The sequence below is a fragment of the Lipotes vexillifer genome, unplaced genomic scaffold (genome assembly GCF_000442215.2).
Source record: "Lipotes vexillifer unplaced genomic scaffold, Lipotes_vexillifer_v1.1 scaffold431, whole genome shotgun sequence".
Taxonomy (NCBI): domain Eukaryota; kingdom Metazoa; phylum Chordata; class Mammalia; order Artiodactyla; family Lipotidae; genus Lipotes; species Lipotes vexillifer.
This window is the reverse complement of record NW_006782267.1, coordinates 255,734-264,818: the sequence shown is the minus strand read 5'-3', so window position 1 is coordinate 264,818 and position 9,085 is coordinate 255,734. Positions and strand designations below refer to the sequence as shown.

General features: G+C 43.5%; 1 non-coding gene across 1 annotated transcript; it reads left to right on the top strand.

Annotated features, from left to right (window-relative positions):
- Nucleotides 1-8,586: 8,586 nt before the first annotated feature.
- TRNAE-UUC (transfer RNA glutamic acid (anticodon UUC)) lies at nucleotides 8,587-8,659 on the top strand. Its single transcript has one exon. It is a non-coding gene; the product is annotated as a tRNA-Glu (tRNA).
- The last annotated feature ends 426 nt before the right edge of the window (nucleotides 8,660-9,085 follow it).

Here is a 9,085-nt window from a genome sequence, read left to right as displayed (position 1 = left end):
GGGGGGGGGGGGGGGGGGGGACATACACGTGCAGAAGCTGTTTCGGTTTAGCTCAGGATGAGTTCCATGGTGTCTGTTGCACCACAGTTACCCTTTGGATCCGACGATGTTTGGCTTAGGCTAATTTTAAATGTGCTGGTATTCCCTGAGTGCAACTTCTGATGAAATTTACCCCAAACACAGAGCTCCCAGAACTGTTTCATTGCACCTGGGGTAACTTTCTGCTCCCACAACACAGGGGAGCCGGTGGAATTCCTCCTCTGAAGACTGTGCCAGGGGAATCGTGAATTTTCCCCGTTTGTTTTTCTCGTGGTAACGACCCTCGTTCCCCTATGTGTCAGGCAAAACAGGAAGCAGCCCTGGTGGTGCAGTGGTTGAGAGTCCGCCTGCCGATGCAGGGGACACGGGTTCGTGCCCCGGTCCAAGAAGATCCCATATGCCGCAGAGCGGCTGGGCCCGTGAGCCATGGCCTCTGAGCCTGCGCGTCCGGAGCCTGTGCTCCGCAACGGGAGAGGCCACAACAATGAGAGGCCCGAGTAGTGCTAAAAAAAAAAAAACAAAAAAAAACACATAAAAACAAAAAAACAGGAAGCAGCGGACAAGCATGTACAGAGCCTTTACCCGAGAGCAGGGCTCTTCATCCTCGGCACTGTTGACATCTTGGGGCTGGATCGTCCTTCGTGGTGGGCCCTGCCCTGTCTCATGTAGGATGTTTAGCAGCATCCTTGGTCTCTACCCACTAGATGCCAGAAGTATGTCCCCCTCCTTCAGCTATGACAACCAAAATTGTCTTCAGACATTGCCCGATGTCCCCTGGGGGATGAAACTGCTCCTGGTGGCGTACCACTGCTCTTATATGAGGGAATTGTGGTGTACAGGACAGGCAGCCTTGTGAACTCCGTAATAAAGTGTCCTTGCTTTGTCCTTAGCTCCGAGCCTGGTCAAAACAATGTAGGTGTTCAATGAAAGTGTGACAACTTGAGTTAGATTTTCCTTTATCCTGCTAATTCTTTCTCCTTCCCACTCTGCACAGAAGGACTAGGGCTGGTGACTCCAGATCTCAATTTCCTTTTCTTAAACACCACAACTCAACTCAAGGGCACCCCAAGAATCCTGCTTACAGTGTATGTTTGCGGGACTGTCTCTGTGCTGAGTGAGTCTCATCGCCCCACTTTTTCTTCCTCAGTAGAGCTTCTTGAGCTTTCTCCTTGACCCCAGCTCTTCACAGTCTGCCCATGGCCTCCACTGGCCGTCAGTGACCTCTAAGTCTTTGTTTCAGCTCCCCACGTTCCCACCACTCGGGAAGCCCCCTTTCTGGGCCCTCCGTCCCGGGCATTGTCTCATCACAGATAATCATTCATGGACAGTTGAGACAAGAAGCTCTTAAGGTAGGGCCCATGAATGGGACTTAGGGAATCGGTCATTCTCTGAATCGTCCACTGACCCTTTGCACGTGGGCATTTAAACCTTCCCTGAGCAGAACGCCCATGGCTTTCATTGCATATCCAGAGGGATTTAGGACACACAAAAATCTCCAGATCCGTGTCTCTAGACCCTGGCCCAGCAGAGTTTAGCTGCACTTTGAGATCCTTTAAAGAAGTTAGTGGTTCATACTCTATACGTGATCTTTTTTTTTTTAAATTTTTATTGGAGTATAGTTGCTTTACAATGTTGTGTCAGTTTCTGCTGTACAGCAAAGTGAATCAGTCATATGTATACATATATCCACTCTTTTTTTGATTTCCTTCCCACAGTTAGGTCACCACAGAGCATTGAGTAGAGTTCCCTGTGCTATACAGTAGGTTCTCATTAGTTATCTCTTTTATACATAGTAGTGTATATATGTCAATCCCAATCTCCCAGTTCATCCCATCCCCCTCTGTACGTGATCTTTAGGGGAAGGGACTAATTCATTATCTCAACAAATGCAGATTGAGCACTGCTATATATTAGGTACTGGGCTAGGAATTAGAGATACAGCAGAAGCAAGAGAGAAGCAGTCCCTGCCCTCATGGAGGTTACAGTATTGGGATGAGCCAGCTCAAGGAGAAGACAAGAGGGGCCAGCACACAACCCTCAGTGCAACCAGCGTCTCTGGTCATTTCAGAAAATGGAACACAAGAACTATGCTGTGTGCAAGTTTCATTATGGAAGAATCCCTCCATGGGTCTGTATAGATCCAAAGCATTACGAAGAGAAAGCAAGTGTCATAAGAAATATGGAGTCTAAGAAACCAAATGGACAGAAAGGCATGTAAGCCCTTTGTGTGGGAAAAAACTTTCCAGGGAATTTTGGTCCAGGTTTTTGAAAGAAGTGTTAAGCTCTGAAATTTCTTTGGAAAATTTAAAGGAAACTTGAATTCATTGAAGTACAAATTCGATTAGAGTAGAAGAGATAATAACACAGTATATTTTGTTTTGTTTTTACCCTTCCATCTTACAGTGCTAGAAAAAAAAGCAGGGGGGCGGGGAAGGCTGCTAGGAGATTTTGGTGAATGGAAAGTTCTCCAAAAAACCTGGATCATTTTGGTCTCATAGCCTTTGGTGACTTCATTCTGCATGGGAAATAGCTGTGGAAAAAGAATGTCGACCATTATTTTTCTTCATTGAGTCATATAAAGAATGATATTGCAAAAGGAGTCAGAAGTTGTGCCAGAGATGATTATATAATTGATTCTCCCATTTTAAGAAAAATATGCTCAAAAGCCGTTTCAAAACTAGATTTTCATTTTTCAGTATACTGTGCCTGGGGGGAATGTGTAACAAGTCACATGGCCATCTCATCCTGCCCATTAACTGTTTCAGAGAATATTGTCCAAAAAGAAGAAAAGAGAGAGCACAGTGATTATGTTCTAGATCAGAAAGGCAAACAAAAGAACTAACATGGTTATTTCAATAAAAAAGCCTTAGAAACAAGGAAAGTCTTATGTCTTTAGACAAGAGAAGGAAGCATTCAACAGGGATATATGGGAATATTATCTTACGAGGCAGACAAGAGAGTTAAAGTTTTGATGAGAATCATATAACATACTTGAAAGTGGCTTGATTTTCCAGGTATTTCCAAAATTTATGAATGATAGTATTTGTAAAGCTTTTTGGGTCTCCTTATTGGTACAAGAGGTATCTTAAGGAACTGAGAAAACTTAGCCTGGGCCCTCTAACTCACCACTGAGGACTCAGAATGGAGTAAGCACCAGAAAACTGAAGATCAGAATTTGGATTCTGAATACCATTAACCAATGGATAAGAGCCTAACAGAATTACCGTACGTTTGATTTCCGAGCTCTTAATAGAAAAACCAGTCGTCATCAGCATCTAGTGATGGCCCTCTGGAAGGAGTAATGTCAGGTCAATCTAACATCTTTTTTTTAATTTAAAAAAAAATTAATTTATTTTAATTTATTTTTATTTTCTTTTTTGTTTTTTATTTTTATTTTATTTATTAAAATTTTTAAATTTTAAACTCTATTTTATATTGGAGTACAGTTGATTTACAATGTTGTGTTAGTTTCAGGTGTACAGCAAAGCCATTCAGGTATACATATACATATATCCATTCTTTTCCAGATTCTTTTCCCATATAGGTTATTACAGAGTGTTGAGTAGAGTTCCCGGTGCTATACAGTAGGTCCTTGTTGGTTATCTATTTTATATATAGTAGTGTGTATATGTCAATCCCAACCTCCTCATTTATCCCTTCCTCCCACCTTTCCCCTTTGGTAACCGTAAGTTTGTTTTCTAAGTCTGTGAATCTGTTTCTGTTTTGTAAATAAATTCATTTGTGTCTCTTTTCTTTAGATTCTGCATATAAGTGATATCATGTGATATCTGTCTTTCTCTTTCTGACTTACTTCACTTAGTATGATAATCTCTAGGTCCATCCATGTTGCTGCAAATGGCATTATTTCATTCTTTTTTACGGTTGAGTAATATTCCATTGTATATATGTACCACATCTTCTTTATCCATTTCTCTGTCATTGGACATTTAGGTTGCTTCCATGTCCTGGCTGTTGTTAATAGTGCTGCAATGAACATTGGGGTGCAAGTATCTTTTCGAATTATGGTTTTCTCCGGATATATGCCCAGGAGTGGGATTGCATATGGTAGCTCTATTTCTAGTTTTTTTTTTTAGTTGTTTTTTTTGTTGTGGTACGCGAGCCTCTCACTGCCGTGGCCTCTCCCGTTGCGGAGCACGCGCAGGCTCAGCGGCCATGGCTCACGGGCCCAGCCGCTCCGCGGCACGTGGGATCTGCCCGGACCGGGGCACGAACCCGTGTCCCCTGCATCGGCAGGCGGACTCTCAACCACTGCGCCACCAGGGAAGCCCTATTTTTAGTTTTTTAAGGAGCCTCCATACTGTTCTCCGTAGTGGTTGTACCAATTTACATTCCCCCCAACAGTGTAGTAATTTCTTTTGTTGTTGTTTTTTTATTTTCATTTTTCAGATTTATGTATTTAAAACATTTTTATAGTACGTTTTAAAAATAAAGTTGCTACATTGATGGGACAGTGATCTGAGAACATCAGGGAGAAGACAGCGAATCCATTGCCTTAGAACAGACACAATCAAAGCTTCTCTGCCATATATGTGACTTCCTACCAGTTAACATGCAGGAATATAACATAATACATAATTTTTTTTGTTTGTTTAGTGAGAGAGATGAAGGCTCCTCTGTACCAAGCAACACCAATGATTTAAAGAAATGTGCTTATATATATAGTTCATAGTGTTTTTCGTTGAGTGAGAGGCAAAATGTTTGAGAGTCTAGAATGTGACAGAGACAGTCAGTGGATTGCAGACATAAACGACAGTGTTATCACGTGGGCTTACTATTTACAGGCGTTTGTAAGTTGCATACAGCCTGCATAACAGAACTCTGACATGGATTATCCCAGAGCCCTTTCCTGTGACCAGTTTGACGGAAAATATCCTGGGAGTCTCAGGGGTTAGGCGTTTTTCTCGGTGGAATATTACTGTTGGGGTTAAACCGATTGTTCGGATACTCCCAGCCTCCCCACATGAAACTGCCTTAGCAGTGGGAACGTGTGGTCAGACTGCAGGAACTCATGCAATCACGTGGTCTAGGTGTTTACTATTTTTGTAACAAATTTATCAACAAAGCACAGTCTCTGTTTAAGTTTCAGGAGAAAGGCCAAAACTGAAGGGTAGCCTCAAACAGGAGCCCTCTTTTACACACATATACACACGCACATTTACGCATACCATAAATAGCAGGACATATTTGTTTATTTCTCAGATACTCCTCTCTCTGCCCATACTCCCTCAGCTCCACTACCAAGATGTTAAAATGAGGACAGAAATACACTTGTAATCTTTTATCACTAGACTGCAAGCAATTGTTTCTAGAACCTGGATGTCAGCGAGTCCCTGTTGGTGGACCAGAGGCCTCAAATGGGACAAGTAACTGTTGTGTGAGGTTGGTATCCGTTCGAGAAGGCACTGGCTTCTGAATCTTTGCAATGATTGCTGTGGAGAGTAGGGTAAAATATACTTGAGGCAGTTTGTTTTTCTTTGCACAAGAAATTCCATCCAACGCACATGGCCTTGAAAATAGGCTCTGGGCTTGGAAAGAAAGCAAGTACCTGTAGAGAGAGAGATTTTAGAAGCAAGAAGGGTGCTCTCCGGGTGGCCGCCGCCAGCAGATTGCATTTCATTTCTAAAAGTGTAATTTCTCTGTCCATCCACGTGTTTGCATAGGGCTTTCTCGTTATGCCTTGTTTATTTTGATTTTGTTCTGGAATCCAGTAGCTTCTACACAGTGTTTATGGGCAGCTGTGGGCGAAGGATAAAGTCAAATAGCATGTATACTCCCAGTGGGATTTTCCTCCTCGCACTTTATAATCTCCACATTGCTAAATTCCTTATACTGCGGTTGCTTCTCTCCATAAGAATTGCCAAGGCACTGCCAACGCAAACGTCCAAAAGCTAGAAATAGGATCTTTATACAAATATATGGAGAACGTGTTTCAAAGCCATGTTAAATTCACTAATGAGGAAATGGCGTCCGGGAGAGACGGATGGCTATATAGTCAGTGGAAAAAAGAATGTTAAAATATGATTGCAAAGATAAATACAAAACTGCTTTATGTCGTACAAGGCAATAAAACCGTAACCTTTGAGGTTATCTTTTTTCCCAAAGAGAAATCATTTGCAACTCTACTGGACAAAAATCATTTGTAACTTATCACTCCACATGTTAATATCTAACTTGGTAGAGTCTGGTCCTAATCAGTGGTAGATAGTAAGTCAAACAAAGATGCATTTCCAGAGAGAATTCAATACTCTTGGCTCAGCAGACAGTGGTTCAGTACGACTTTGAAAGGACTTGCTGTCATCCTTTTGCTTATTTCCAAGCGTTGTATAAATATTCACAGGGCCACGCGTAAGGCTTTCTGCCTAAAGTCCAGTGGAAGGGGATTTTATGTGTCTTGGCGTCTGAAATCCCCTCATAATTCCCCAAAAGCCCTATGTCATGAAAAGCTTCGGCAACCAAAGGAAAACCCCAATATTTCAAATAAGAGATCTCCAAGGGTTTGTCTTTCTAACAGCAAGCTTGGGCCATGCACCCAAGGCAGAGGTGGCTCCCGTTTCACCCAGCAATCTGCAGGGCACTGTGTGCTCATATCCTATTGTATGTAATCTGAGGTTTTGAGGGGTGTGACTGGCCACAGCTGCTCAGTCACCATTTTGCTAGCCCACAGTGGCAGTCAGAAAGTCCTTTGGAATGTTGCAATGAACAAAACCAAAGGGCCACAGGCCATCTCAGGCAGAGGAAACCACAGACAGACTCTGCCTTCCCCAGGCTCCCAACTCGAGTTGACCCCATTCATTTCTCTGTATTTGAAGTCCTGTGACCTTAGCAAAGGTTCAACACGCAGTGCTGACTAAGCAGGCAGGCACAGAGCTGCAGTTCTTTTTTTTTTTTTTTTTTTTTTTTTTTTGGCGGCCCGCGGACCTCTCCCTGCTATGGCCTCTCCCGCCGCGGGGCACAGGCTCCGGACGCGCAGGCTCAGCGGCCACGGCTCACGGGCCCAGCCGCTCCGCGGCACGTGGGATCCTCCCGGACCGGGGCACGAACCCGCGTCCCCTGCATCGGCAGGCGGACTCTCAACCACTGCGCCGCCAGGGAAGCCCAGAGCTGCAGTTCTTGACGCAAGTTTTGGAGGCGCAAGAGTTCGATTCCAGTTCTGTGTCTGCCACGTAGCTGTCCCTGCTCTGTCTCGGTTTTCTCGTCTACAGTGGGGATGAGAAGACTTAATGTACCTGCTCTGCAGAATTGTTGAACGATGAACAAAAACTGTGTGTTAAAAGGGCTTGTTATAATCAAATGTAGTTATCACTATTATGAAAGCTACCCTACACTGGATGCTAACTGAAGTGGGTGCCTTATATACATCCGCTCATTCAAATCCTGGAAGGAGCCACACAGCCGTTGGTTGTTAGGAGTGTATATGACAAGTACCATTACTTGCATGCCAATATCCATCCATCCCCCTGTTCCGGGCTGATATAACCTCAGCTGTGTTTGAGGTAGCCAGTATGCCCTGCTCTGTTCCCCAGACCCTCTCATAACTATGAATAGCCATGTGACCTGATTCAGGCAGAGACCTAAGAAGTCTTCTTGGGACAGGAGTAAACTCTGGAAAGCTTTTGCTTCCGTGATAAAAAGAGACTGAGCTGACCAGTGTGGCCCTTCCCTCTTCTCTCCCCATTTTCCTCCTGCCTTGAATGCACAAGTGATGCTTGGAACCTGGAAAGTGAGGGAAAGGCCAAGAGAACTGCAGGGACGCGGCCCCAGCTGGGATGGTGGTGAGTGAGGGGGGACTCTTTGATCTGAATATTGACAACTGCTAAGCTCCAAACTTCCTGTTATATGAGAAAATGAATTCTTCTAGGTTTAAGCCGCTCAAGTTGGGTTTTTGATTATTTGCAACTGAGCACAACACGAAGCAATGCCACGTACGTGAAACAGTCAGAGCTGAGTCTCTAAGGTAAACTGTGGACTTTGGGTGATGACGATGTGTCGGTGTGGGTTCATCAGTGGTTACAAATGTACCACGCCGGTGAGTAATGTTGATTATAGGGGAGGCCATGCCTGTGTAGGGGAGGGCGTAGTAGATGGGAAATCTTTGTACTTCCTCTCAATTTCGTCGTGAACCTAAAACTGCTTTAAAAAATTCAAGTCTTTCTCAGAAAGAAAAAAGAGCTGTGTCTGCAGGAGACTGAAGTTTGATTACTCAACTAATGCCACCTTCTCTGTGTAAGTACAGAGGCTTTGAATTCTGGGGCCTTGGCTTTCCTTATAGAACCGCAGTGGCCTCTGTAACCCTCCCTCTGCCCCTCTCTCCCCAAAAGATCTTCATAAAAATGGTCTTCAGTGGCCAACTCTTCAAAATTAAGCTTTTAATTGGTGCCCCAAACGAAGGTTGGTCCTTGACGTGGAGCAGCTGTTTTCAATCAGTTTCCCTGTTGTTTCCATAAGTTACAGAAATGGCATGGAATTTAAAATATTTTGCCATGCAAACTTAATTGAGTCATTAAGTCAAAAATTTAATGTGGGGATTCCCTGGTGGTCCAGTGGTTAGGACTTGTCACTTTCACTGCTGTGGGCCCAGGTTCAATCCCTGGTTGGGGAACTAAGATCCCACAAGCTGTGCAGCGTGGCCCAAAAAAAAAAAATTAATGGATACCTACTAAGTTCCAGGCTTTGGGAAGATAAGAGAAAACACGTGGTATTCACAGTCTACGTTAGAAGGTAGACTTGGAAATAGATAATTCCCAAAAGGCCAGGAGAAAAATATCTTCGTGATTACTCTCAGTGAAAAGATGAGAAATTTTACTTATTTATGTATTTCTAAACATTCCAATTTTTCTGTATCGAACACACATGGAAGCAGGGAGGTCAGACAACCTCTCAAACATAAAAAAAAAAAAATCCTTTGTTGGATAATACACCTTGCATTTTGATTTGAAAAATACGGTTACTGGGTTTGAAATATCCCTTGTGGTGGAGAGAGATCGGTAAAGGTCATGGAAGCCAACCTTATACACTGACTTTTGTC